Source organism: Ochotona curzoniae, unplaced genomic scaffold (assembly GCF_017591425.1).
Source record: "Ochotona curzoniae isolate NIBS_2020 unplaced genomic scaffold, NIBS_Ocur_1.0 scaffold_461, whole genome shotgun sequence".
NCBI classification, from domain to species: Eukaryota; Metazoa; Chordata; class Mammalia; order Lagomorpha; family Ochotonidae; genus Ochotona; species Ochotona curzoniae.
Genome location: NW_024467120.1, coordinates 8606803 through 8619775, shown reverse-complemented (window position 1 = coordinate 8619775; position 12973 = coordinate 8606803). Strand labels below are relative to the sequence as shown.

At 41.2% G+C, this 12973-nt stretch overlaps 1 long non-coding RNA gene across 1 annotated transcript; it reads right to left on the bottom strand.

The window, feature by feature from the left end:
* Nucleotides 1-1832: 1832 nt before the first annotated feature.
* On the bottom strand, nt 1833-12087 carry LOC121147832. Its single transcript, XR_005882477.1, has 2 exons — nt 11925-12087; nt 1833-2134 (listed from the first exon to the last, which is right to left on the bottom strand). It is a non-coding gene; the product is annotated as an uncharacterized LOC121147832 (long non-coding RNA).
* Nucleotides 12088-12973: the final 886 nt, after the last annotated feature.

The following is a 12973-nucleotide window of genomic DNA, read 5'->3' as shown; positions in this document are numbered from 1 at the left end:
TTAACACTTGTAGTTAAGTTATCCAAACCTCACAACAGAAGGAACAAACCTTCTGATGGTTCAAACACACCCAGGAACAAATGCACCTTATGAAAAGTCAGTGTGTCTTTTGGTCACATAATATTTGTATCCTTTAAGAACTGGTCCATTTCACATGCGACATGGAGTTCCTGCATAGTCCACAAGCTCCCAGGCTGGACCAGATGGCTTCTTACACGAAGCCCAGGCTCTCCCCTGTCTCTGTAGCTTTCTAAGCATCCACACCTGGCTTCCCATAATTAAACAGCCAGACTGTAATCAGCGCCAGGCTGTGGGCAATTCGGAACGCATTCCCTAAGTGCCTTTGTGGGAGAATGTGGATTTTTTTTTTTTCTTTTCAAAAGGAACAATTTTGGTGAAGAAGGCAGCCTCACCGGATTTACAAGCTGGGAGCAAAAAGCAGGCTTAACTTTGTTGTGTCAACCCCAACCATTGTTCCTGTGAGGCTAAAAATTTTCATGATATTTTTTAAGAACGTAAACTAAGGTTAGTTGGAACATGCAATTCGAATCCCTTTTCGGTGCTTATCACTCTTCAAACATTCAATAGCCACCCTTAATACCATTACCTCTGGGACAACATTTGAGCAGGCCCCTGCAATCTAACAACAAGAGACCTGAGAGAAAGATTGTGGTTTAAAAGCCTGGTTAAAGATTAACACAAACAGTAATAAGGAGGTTCTTAGGAAAGGATCAGGACAGCTGCAGCCCAATCTTTGCTACCTGCTGCGGGTTGCTAAGCAACTTGGGCCTACCACTGCCCCAAGGGTGTTTTACTTCACAATTAGGATTTTTGAAAAGGAAGGGGAGGGAAGTGGAGGGGGCATTCCTAGAGAAACTGATGGAGGTCCATGTATGTCCATGTCCATACATGTTGTTAGTATGCCGGTTCTTCTTCTTCTTTTTATTTTTTTAAGTAGGAAATGGTGTCACTCGGTCCTTTCAAAGATAGAATATTCAACAGAAAGCAGACTTTTTTTTTTTTTGGTATGTAACTGACAAAAATCCAGCAATAACATAGAGTTTTTAAAAGTGACATTTTGACTCTGAGGGAGGAATTATTTGCAATTTGTTTTGAACAGAAGCTTAGTTCATGTCAGTGGTGAACCTCTAGACAATCATTAGTTTAAACTGCCTGCTATGTGTTTAAAAATTTCAGTCAATTTAGAGCTGATCTGAATTGCAAATGTGATGGTAATAAGCCATTAGGGAACTGCCTATCTCTTTTTTTGCACTTAGAACCCTCTGCTTTAAGAAGCTCCAACTACACTAAAATATGAAAATACCGTTTTAATCATGTGCATTGTCGACGAAGAAGGAGATGCCGGAGACTCGGGAGTGGGCAGGCAGCACTGAGCAGCCACGCAAGGGAAGGGTGACCAGAATGAAGAAACACACGCCAACCTTCGCTGCAACGCATATACAGTAGGAAGCATTTCCAAAACACGGTCAGCTCTGTTTGTAATGCAACCTGAATCTGCAAGCCCGACAGCGGCTAAAATCTGCTTCCCTGGGATTTTTGGGATTAGAGCTAGCCCTTTGTGACATCACATGAGAAATCAAACTGTGCCTCTGCCCAGATTTCACCTCATCATACAAATCATACATTTTCATGAATGTTTGTCAATAGAAACACTTGTGTAAATAACCTATTTGGGTTCCTTAGCATGTGTTTCAAAGGCTTCTAAGCCACCAATGTAAAAAAAAAAAAAAACTTACTTTCTCAAAAAGCTTAGATGTTAGAACAAATTCAACACCAATAATGTAAAATTTCACGCTATCCTTAGATTGCTCCATTGTCAATTATAGACTTAATTGAATAAATTAGAAAGAAATGGGGGCGTGGAGGAAGAAAGGAAGTGACTGTCCGGTGTTTTCAGTGGAGACGGTACACTTTTGACTGTTAGATATTAATTCCCCAATCAATCTTATTTTAAAGGTAAACAGCCATGTCCAAAAGAAGGCTGATATTTGTCTTCTAAACTCAGTCCTACACACTTGTCTTCTCTGCTGAATTCATTAAAGGCTGACATTTGACTTTGCTTCCCCTATATTAATAGGACCCCAGAAGTCCCATTTCTGCCACTTGCAAGAATCTGTTGGAAAGATGAGAGTTTATGAGTAATGCATTCATGACATGTTTCTCTCAACAAATTAAATATTTGCTAAGATAAAGTGTAACATCATTGGTAAATATAGCACACGATGATAAAATTTGAGTCCTAGGGGAAAAATCCTAGTTAGAATTTAACTCTGGGGGGCCTGAGTCATTCACAAGGTCAGGGCCCTGGCCAATCCAAATGTTTATTTATTTCCTTGAGAATGGAAGAGGAGGGCATGAACTCTTGATGTCAGTTACATGGTGAAAGGAGAGCCTCCCCAGTGTCAGCTTTTATGCCTCATCTGGATGCCAAGAAATGAAAAATACAATAAAGCACATCTTTTAATTCTCAAACACAGTGACCTCTCTTTTTCACACTGCACCACATCAACTGACTTTGAAATTATTCTTCCGCAGAACATGGGGAGAGGATTCAAACTATGATTGCACCATAAACATGAAGTAGAATGAAGGTGAACCCCTTGCAAGGGAAACAGACAGGTCCTAGGCCTTATCCTTTCTTCGTCCACTTACTTCTTTAACAAGTATTTACTGGGCCTCCTGTGTGTTTGCAGAATTGTACTAGACTTTGAAGAAACAGAAGGACAAACTAGCAAAATTTCCTAGGAGAAATGAATCCTTCACATACAGAATGAAAGTACGCAAAGATACTAAGAAATAGGCACAGGTGGGCCAATTGGCAGGCACTGTTGTGGTGCTAGGATCAAGAGTCAAGGCCTGGCGACCCGCTGGAATTGGGAGGTGGCTATCAACTTGCATAGGTTCCCATGCCTCAGTTTCCCCATCAACAACATAAAAACTACCCAAGAGCCCTCATATACTTTCCTAGAGAGTTCCTCTCTGCACATTGCTCAATTCTCTCAAAATCTCCACAACACCGTACTTTCCCTCAGGCGAGGCCCTAGAGTCCCACCACAGGGAGAAGCTGGAAGTCTTCAGCAGGACATCCATCCAACTTCCTGGCACCAGTCAATACACACAATGGACTCTCAACCCATGACTCTCCCTCCCCACCCCCAGACAATCACGTTGCTTGGTTATCTAGAAAGAAAATGCATGAAATCCCACACCCCATCTCCCTCCCTCCTGACTGACTCCTCTCTGTCCCCTCCACTTCATCAGGAAGCACTCATTTTTGCTACTTAGGGTTCATTAGCATTTAAAACTGTACCTGTCTCCGTTTCTTCTATACAACACAATGGAAATGTCCCTCAGTAATATCTCCCTCTATCTATAAAGCCTGAATCCTCTTGTCTGCTCTTTATACCTTCCACTAAGCACATGTAATTGTTTGGATTTAAATTAGCTAAAATTAAAAATAAAATGAAAAGAAAAGTTACACTCAGCAGAACCATTCATATTAAAATGGCCAGTAATCATAGAGGAGTGATTAAAAAAGCCACAATATCTAAGACCAGGTCCCCAGTGTTTCTCTCTGTCACCCTGCCACATAGTCACTGTGCATGGGACAATGACATCTGCATATGTGTGTGTAGATATCTCACAAATAAGAAAAAAATATATATATATATGCACTCTAAACAAATACTATCCACCAGAATCTCATGATAGTTTGCAACGAGAACCATTATGTTGTAACAGAGATGAAGACCGCAGGCTGTGCTTTGCCCAGAGCCTCACAGGGAAATAAAAATATTTGGCTTAAATCTCAAGTCTTTGGAAGGTATGCAAGCAAAGCACATTATTCTCTGAATATCTGAATCTATTTATCAAGAGTTCAAATAGAAGGTCTGCATTAATACACACCATCAGATGGACATTCAGTTTGAGGGATGGGGAGCAATGTTGTGGCACAGCACATGAAGCTACTGCCTGTGACACCAACATCCCTTTTAGGCACCGGTTCATGTGCTGGATGCTCCACTTCTGATGCAGTTCTCTGCAAAATGCTTGCGGAAAACAGTGGAAAATGCCCAAATGTTTGGACTTCTGCAACCCATATGAGAGATCCAGATGAAGCTCCCGGTTCCTGGCTCAGTCAGGCTCAGTCAGGCTCAGCCCAGGAGAGTGAACCAGCAGATGGAGGCATGCTTGCTTCTTTCTCTTTCTCTCTTACCCCACCCCCCTCGAATTCTTTGAGCTAAATAAAATCTTTTTTAAAAATTTCTTTGAGGTGCAAAATTTCAAGAAAACACAAGAACACACCCCTTAACCCCACAAAATAAAATTAAGTGAAACTGCAAGTCAAGCCACAGGCGATGAGGGGCCAGTGCAACGGAGCAACAGGTTGATCCTCTGCCTGAAGCACGGGCATCCTATTTGAGCACCAGTGTGTGTCCAGGCTGTTTCACTTCTGATCCAGCGTCCTGCTTAAGATTCGTGCAGGCAACGTAGAGTGGCAGAGGTCCTTGGGCTGCTGTGCCCAACTGGGAGACGTGAAGAAGGTTCCTGGACTCTGGATTCAGATCAGCTCAGCTCTGGCACTGTGGCCTTCCGGGGGAGTGAACCATCAGATGAATCTCTCCCTCTCTCTGCCTCCCTCTGTCTCTCCTTCATTTTGTAAATCTGACTTTCAAATAGAAATAAATTTCAAAGTCATACTCAACTAGTATTTCCAATGTGAATCTGCTAAATACAACTAAAGGATTTCTATTTCTAGGCCAGCATAGTTGGTTGAGCCTAGCTTTTTTGTGAGTCTAGCACCCAGAGGTTCCCTGGTATTTTTTATGCACACAAGGAGTTATCACAATGACTAGAAACCCAATCCCTCACTTCAGTATTTCAACTTTCCAACAATATCCCCAGCATTTTTGTGCCTCCTCAGTAACTTCATCCATATAGGATCACAATGTTAGGCGTTCAGCTGTGAGATCTCAATCTGTATTTGTCCAGAGTAAAATAAAGATTGGTCTACTGATTTTTCCCATAATTAGACGATTTCTAAAGTCATTCACAATGACCATTTAGGAGACTTACATGTTTCTCCTCCCTGCACAGCAGGTGGAGGTGCAGTGGTGCTTCCTAAGCCTATACCAGCCTCTATGGGCTTCACAATAGTAAGACTTTGGCTGGCAATAGGCTTAACTGCCACCTCATAGGCCGACAATCCAGGTGTGTCTATTCAAGTCTTACCATTTCTGCTTCCTATCTACCTCTCTCCTAACAGAAGATGGGACAAGTGCTTGAGCCACTAACTCCATGTTGGAAACCAGGATGGAGTTCCAGACTCCAGGTAAGCCCGACCCTAGAGCCTGCAGTCATTTTGGGAGTGAGTCCGCAGGCGGAAGATATCCCTCTCTCTCCCTCGCTCCTCCATCACTCCATCACTCCCTTTTTCCCTACTCTCTTAGGCTTGCTACGCTGGCTGTCTCCAGCTGGATCTCTCTCTCTCTCTCTCTCTCTCTCTCTCTCTCTCTCTCTCTCTCTCTCTCTCTCTCACACACACACACACACACACACATACACACACACGTCATACCAGCATCCTGAATTTTTGTGGTAGGTTCAGACTCCAACGCACACCTCCAAAGCCAAGAGCCCTGCTACCCACAATCACCAAAAAATTTAACTAACACACAGAATGTGTCTAGTTAGCACCAGTGAAGCCAGGAGATATCTGCTTGCTTCTTCATGTGACTGTATTTCTGCCCCCAAGGTCCACTACTCACATGTTCCAGCTAACTTTACTCCATAGACAGACATCTATGAAAGGAGTCCCTTGTCCTGCATTAAAGCCTGACATGCTAGAGTTCCACCCAAGGATTTTACCACTCCCAGTATCATGTTGGCAGCAGTAGGGATCCTAATCCACAGTCCACAAAGATAATACTCTATATACTAAAATAACCAATTTGGCATTAATACGGATATATTTAATAACTTCACACTTGTTAGGATGGCTAGTATTTTAAAACATGGTACATGCATTTTGGCTGGTGATACCAGCACCCTACATCAGTCCCAGCTTTTCTCTTTCCTACCCACATCCTTGTTAGTGCATCTGGAAAAGCAGTGGAAGATGACTCAAGAATTTACCTTCCTGTCACCCATGTGATGGTGATTCTGCCTCCTAAATTCAGCCTGGCACAGCTCTGACTGTGCAGCCACTTGGAGAGTGAACCAACAGAGAGAAGATCTCTCTCTCTCACTCTTTCTCTCTCTCTCTATATATATATATACACACACATATATCTTTCCACTTGTCAAAAAAATAAATCTTACTGAAACAAACAAAAAAAACAATGTTGATGAATTGTTGATAAATTTAAGTGGATAAATTGGAGCACTTGTTTATTGTTTGTGGACACTTAAATGATGCAACCACTGTGCAGTTCCTCAAAAAAATTAAAGAGAGAAGCACCATAAAGGAATATAGTAATCCTGGAGTGGTAGCCTGGCAGCTGATGTCTTTATGTTGTACACACCAGGATCCCATATGGCCACCAGTTCAAACCCCGGCAGCTCCACTTCCCATCAAGCTCTCTACTTGTGGTCTGGGAAAGCAGTCGAGGGCAGCCTAAAGCCTTGGGACCCTGCAACAACGTGGGAAATCCAGAGGAGGCTCCTGACTCTTGGCTTCGGATTAGCTGAGCTCTGACTGTTGCAGCCACTTGGGAAGTGAATCATCAGATAGAAGATCTTCCTCTCTGTCTCTCATCCTCTCTGGATATCTGACTTTCCAATAAAATAAATAAATAAATAATTTTTTAAAAATAGCAATACCAATATGGAAATACAGGCAAAACAAGTAAAACAAGGTCTTGAAGAAATATTTGTATATTCATATTCAAAGCAGCATTATTCACAATAGTCAATAACTCAAAGCAGTCTAAATATCCAAAAATAGATGAACAGAGATACAGTGATAGATAAGCACAAGGGACTATTTAGCCTAAAATGTAAGTGATAGGTCCAGGACGGGGGTTCAGTGGCTAACACCTCACCTCAGTTGTGCTGGGATCCCATATGGGTGCCAGTCGTATCCCAGTTACTCCACTAGCCATCCAGCTCCCTGCTTCTGGCCTGGGAAGGCAGCTGAAGATGACTCAAAGCCTTGGGAATCTGCACCCATGTGGGAGATCAGGAAGAAATTCCTAGCTCCTAGCTTCAGATCGGCTCCGTTCTGGCCGTTACAGCAATTTCAAGAGTGAACCAGCACATGGAAGATCTTTGTCTCTCCTTCTCTCTGTAAATCTGTCTTTCCAATAAAAGTGAAGAAATCTTTTTTTAAAAGTTCAAGTAACATGGCTGAGCCTTGAGCACATTATGTTGAGTAAAATAAACCAGTCAGGGAAAAACAAATAGTGGTTGATTATACCGACAGAATTTAATCAGAATACTCATTTTAAGAGAGGAAAAAAAAAGACAATGACAGTTTCCAGGGGCTGCTAAGGAAGAGGGATGGAGAGTTCCTATTTAATGAGATCAGAGTTTCAGTTCTGCAGCATGAAAAGAATCCTGGAGATGCATAGTCATGACACAGTGTGAATGTGCTTAACACTAATGAACTGTGTACACTTCAAATTGTTAAGTGCATGCATTTTATGCTATACATGCTTCACCATAATTTTATGTATGTGTAAGCACATGGTGTGTGTGTGTGTAAAGACACAGAGAGCTCTTACTGAGTATCTTAATTTGGGTTAAAACTTCAAAATTCTTTCTCATGAACTGCTTCTCATAATCTTGTGAATGACTAAGAGATACACACTTTACAGATGTGAATACTGAGGTTTCAAGTGATTAAAAGATTATAGAAAATTACATCAATAGGAAATGTCAATGTTCAGAAGCCAAAAAACAAAATTATTTAACACCACAGCCTGCGCTGTTCATCATTACATCCTATCACTTCACAGTTGCTTAGTGTTAGCCAATGCCATCTTGCTACCCTGAGCAAATTCAAACTTTTTGTCATTCAAATTCTTTGTGGTTGGCCTGTAATTTTAAACTTCATGTAAAGCATTTAGAATTATTATTTTATGTCTCACCAACAAGATAGTTTTTGGAGAATGGTGACTCATATTTACATTATAATATTTTCAAGATGATTTATTCATATTACAAAGGCATATTTACAGAGAGAAGGAAAAACAAAGATCTTCCATTTGTTGGTTCAATCCTCAAATTGTCACATTGGTAGGACTGAGCTAATCCAAAGCCAAATGCCAGGAGCTTCTTCTGGATCTCCTGCATGGCTGCAGGGTCTCAAGGCTTTGAGCCATCTTCAACTGCTTTCCCAGACCATAAGCAAGGAGCTGGATGGAAAGTGGAGTAGCTGGGACACAACCCAGCGCCCATATGGGATGTCAGCATTGCAGGAGGAGAATTAGCCCATTGAATCATTGTACTAACCCCTACAAAATATTTTTGGTAATCAAGAGTGTCCATAATTGCTACAGATCTACAATCTATGTTACTCACTTTGCATCCTCATATTTCATGTACCACCTACAGCATTCCCATATGATAGAAGCCTTATTATATCATGTATAGGACAAAGGCAGAGGGGTATTGTCAGATGAGGTAACTGGGACACACGACCATTGAAATGAGAGTTGCTTGTTGATTTGTTGCGTTAAGACATATACAACTTGTTACCCCAATTTGCACTTTTTGGATACATAAGCATCTAGGTTCTCAATGTCTAGTTTGGCCTGGGCTCAACTATCCTTTTAGATATTAACACAGTCTATCTCCACTGTAGTATGTATGTTTTTAAAAACCTCTTTTCACAGAAAATATTTTCATTAGTCACCCTACTAGTAAAGTTGGAAGGCTGAACCAAAGAATTCTCATTTCTGACATTCTTGCATCTGTAATTTTATTATGCAACTTGCAGAAAGATGAGAAGCAGCATAAGACTGGGAAGGAGACTCAGGAGCATAATTCAGAGAGGCAATAAGTTTCCCTGTAACTTTGATGTCTTACTATACAGCCTAAGAGGTCTTGCCTTAGAAGTTCAGCCTGTTAATACTATTTTTCACATAACATACCCTTGACAGCATTTATTATTAATGATCATCTATGAGTTATGAAGGATAAAGTCATGTGAATGGAATCCAAAAGTCAAACAACAGTGTCTCAGAAGCAATTGAACCTCATCCAACTGCAGCATAATTTGGGGAATGAGCTAAAAAATAATGCTGAAGAAAATGCTTTGCTGGGCCTAGTGATTTAATGTCTAAAAAATGCCACAAGAAATGTAGGTGGAAGAGCAGAAGAGGGGAAAACACGGGCACATTGCTAAGAGGCGTGCACAGTCTCACAAGAGGCCCGCTGTCTGTGCAGCTCTGGCCTTGGAATAAGATGGATTGTGAAGGCTCAACGCAGGTACATCTCTTCATCTGAGGTTTCCTGGTTCCTCTGCGTGGGCAAACTCACTCAGGTTTGTGAAGAGTCAAATGTGTTAAACTTCTAGCAAACTTTTCAGGGGGAGATTAATGTCAATCGTTTTTACCTTACTTCTGAGGCCACAGTGTGTTCAAGCTGGAAATCTACTCTACATGTTCAAGGCATTATTTCACACAAATGTTTAAGGTGTCCTAGGATTGTTCATCTCACCCATTAAAAGGAAAATAAAAACTCATTAGTTAAAAACAGTGGGTATTTTCGAGGATCGAGGATGTTACCGGGCACCTCTGCATGAATTACATCATTGAAGTCTGACAACCGGCTGGCAAGCTGGATGGCACCTAGCTGGCCGATACTGAAGCCATTGATGGGTGACCTCCTCCAACATATCTAGCTGGTTTCTACCCTCTGCTGAGGGCTGAGCTCAAGTTTATCTGACTCTAAAATTCACGTTCTTTCACCTGGTTTCCTTTTAGCTCTAAGAAATGATTAGTAATCGGAACAACATATGGACCAGGCTCTTGTGGAGAAGGCAATGCATCCAGCGACACGATTTCTGGTACCCTGCCGACCTTCCAGCCACAGCGACAGCATCAGACTATTCTCCTACACAGGAAAGGCGGTTTGTGCAGACCCTTTAAAGCAGTGTGAATTCATACCCAGCAGGGGTTTTGTAAATGCCCATTATTTATGTCCCTCTTCTTTCAAATGAACTTGTCAAACTGTATCTGAAACTATTCAGAATGCTGCCACCCAATGATTCCTTTGCAGAATATAAATACTGAACTCTTTGCTATAGGATTGGAAAGTGCTCACTTGGCTAACATTTGGAAAATTTGAAAGTGAAGTAGAAAGATGATGCTAAATAATCAAAACAGCAACAGAAATTTAGCTAGAGCTGAGCTGATGCACCTGACTCACCAGCTCCACGGCTGCATTTTCTGTGAAGTTTCTCTGTTCTCTACCATTTTAAGAAAAACATAAATTTGACTCAAAATATAAGCAAGACAACTTTCACCTTCTATATAACAAGGTAAAGTATTATCAATGGACTGTCAAAAAGGAATTAAAATATAGTAACATAAAAATGCCACATGAATAAGAAAGTCACTTTGCACATCTACTCAGTGTCAGAGACCTGTAAGGTGCTTTCATCTAATAAACTCACCAAAAAAGTGAGTTTTATTCTCATTTCATAAATGATGTATCTGAGAACTTAAGAAGGTTACAAAACAAATAAAAAAAAAAACCTAAAGGCAAAGCCAAGGTTAACATTCAAAAGCTTTTCTTTTCCATTGTATTAAACCTTTGCTTTGAAACAGTCGCATACCTGCATCTCCATCCCCTTGTTTGTAGAGTAATTCATACAGCAGTAGGACTTGTCAAATAAGAAAGTCTTAATGATGATAACCAAAGTATACTTATATAATCATTTAAACAGGTGAGGTGATCATGATATTTCTCGACTGCTGAAACAAAGTTTCTGCTCCTGTAAGACATGTAACATGGCAGGATGTATGTGAAGAAGAGATAAGGCACGCCTCCAAGCCAGCATCCAAGGCGGTGAAAACAGAGGCCCAAGATGTGAGGAGGAAACTGAGATGGAATAAAAAGTATTTTATCTCAAAGAGACATATGCCTGGAGGTCTTCTCACTGAAAACATTAAAGTCCAAGAAAAAAAAAAACTCGTCTTTTTTCTTATTTTCCCCATCAAAATGGAATGATTTATCTCCCCCACCTTATATTTTATACCTTAATAGAACATGTTAATAAATTAAATACTCAGATACTTCTAAGCAATCATTTCAAATAACTTAGGAAAATGCTACTTACTGAACTGCTCTAATGCCGTTGCTAATTGAAACAACTAACATCACTCAGCACATTTGAATCCGTTCTCTTCGACAGCAAATGCACAGATACAAGAATTTTGCCTTTTCCTTTCGTAATAAAGAAGCATCAATGGAAAGATAGAAGAACCTAAAGAAAATTGGCCACACTAAGAAACACATATGCTTCCAGAATCTTCTTGAGAGGTCCTCAAAGTGTCAATCTTAATGCCTATCCTTATTCTCCATCTGAAGAAGTTCTTGGTTCATTAGCTTTCCAATTGCTCTTTTCTCAAGGTTTTGGCACAAACACCCATCCCAGGCCCATTATCACAGGGTGGTGGCAAATAGGGGAAGTTCTGAGCTTCCAAACCCTTGACTTACTTCCTAGCAAACTTGCAGGTCCCTTGTGTAAGTTAACTTCCTAACCAGACCCTCCCCCTCTCCTCCACTCCCATGCAGGTTCACAGCTCCTTTGTGAATCTGAGGGCAGGCTAGCTCAAACTGGTCTTCTCCCAGTATGGAAAACAATCAAGCCACAGGCCACTTTTCAGTGAGTCACTGCTCTCCTTCTTGTCCAACCCATGCTTATGAAGATTTCGTTTGCCCCTCTTACTCACCAGTCTTCTAATGCCAACAGCTTCAACTGCCTGACAGTTGTTTCTTCCGTTCAAACGGAGTTGGGCCATCCACTCACTCATGCCCAGCAGATGGCTAAGGCTGCCCCCATTACTACAGTTTCATTACACTCAGTATTACTCTCATGTTACCTAGCAATACTCCAAGATTATCACATGGAATTAATAAGATGTTTCCTTAGCAGTGCCACAACAACTGCCTAGAGAACTCGGGAATTCCTCTGGCATTTCATAGTCTGAGATCTTCACAGGGTCATCTGTCTCTGCTGTTGATTTTGGTGCTGTCCCATCCAACAGTGTTCCACAGGACATGCTCTGTTCTTTCATGTGGTTGTTCTACTTTGCTATCAACACGATGCCATGTTTGTAACTCACATGAATTTGATCTAATTTTATTTTTTAGGATTGAATTTATTTGAAAGTTTAGCTAACAGACAGAAAGGGAGAAACAAAGAGAAAGAGAGAGAATCCATCTGCTAGTTCACTCCCCCAATGCCTGCCATAGCTGGGTCATGCCAATGCCAGGACGCCAGAACCCCATCTGGTTCTCCCACATGAATGGCAGGGGCTCACATATTGGCACCATCTCCAGTGCGCTTCTTAGGCACATTGGCAGGGAGTTGGATCAGAAGAGGAACAGCAGTAATATGATTCAGTCCTCTGATAGTGAATGTTGGCACTACAGGCTGTGACTTAACGCACTGCACTACAAACCCAGCCCCGCATGAATTTGATTTCAAATAAACTAAACTGTATTTATTCTTCCAAACACATTCCTTGTATCACAGGTCAAATCAGAAGAAGAAAATCGACCAAACAGATACGAAAATAATTAGGGAAAAATCTGCTGAAACACACTGTGTGGTTTTACCAATATCTTTGGGTGCATATGTGTGTGTGTGTGTGTGTGTGTGTGTGTGTGTGTGTGTGTGTGTGTGTGTGTTTTAGCATTGGATGTGTAACAAAACCACCTATGGGCTTTTTGAAAATTTACGGATGCCATGGCCGTAAACTGATTAAGCCAACTCCCA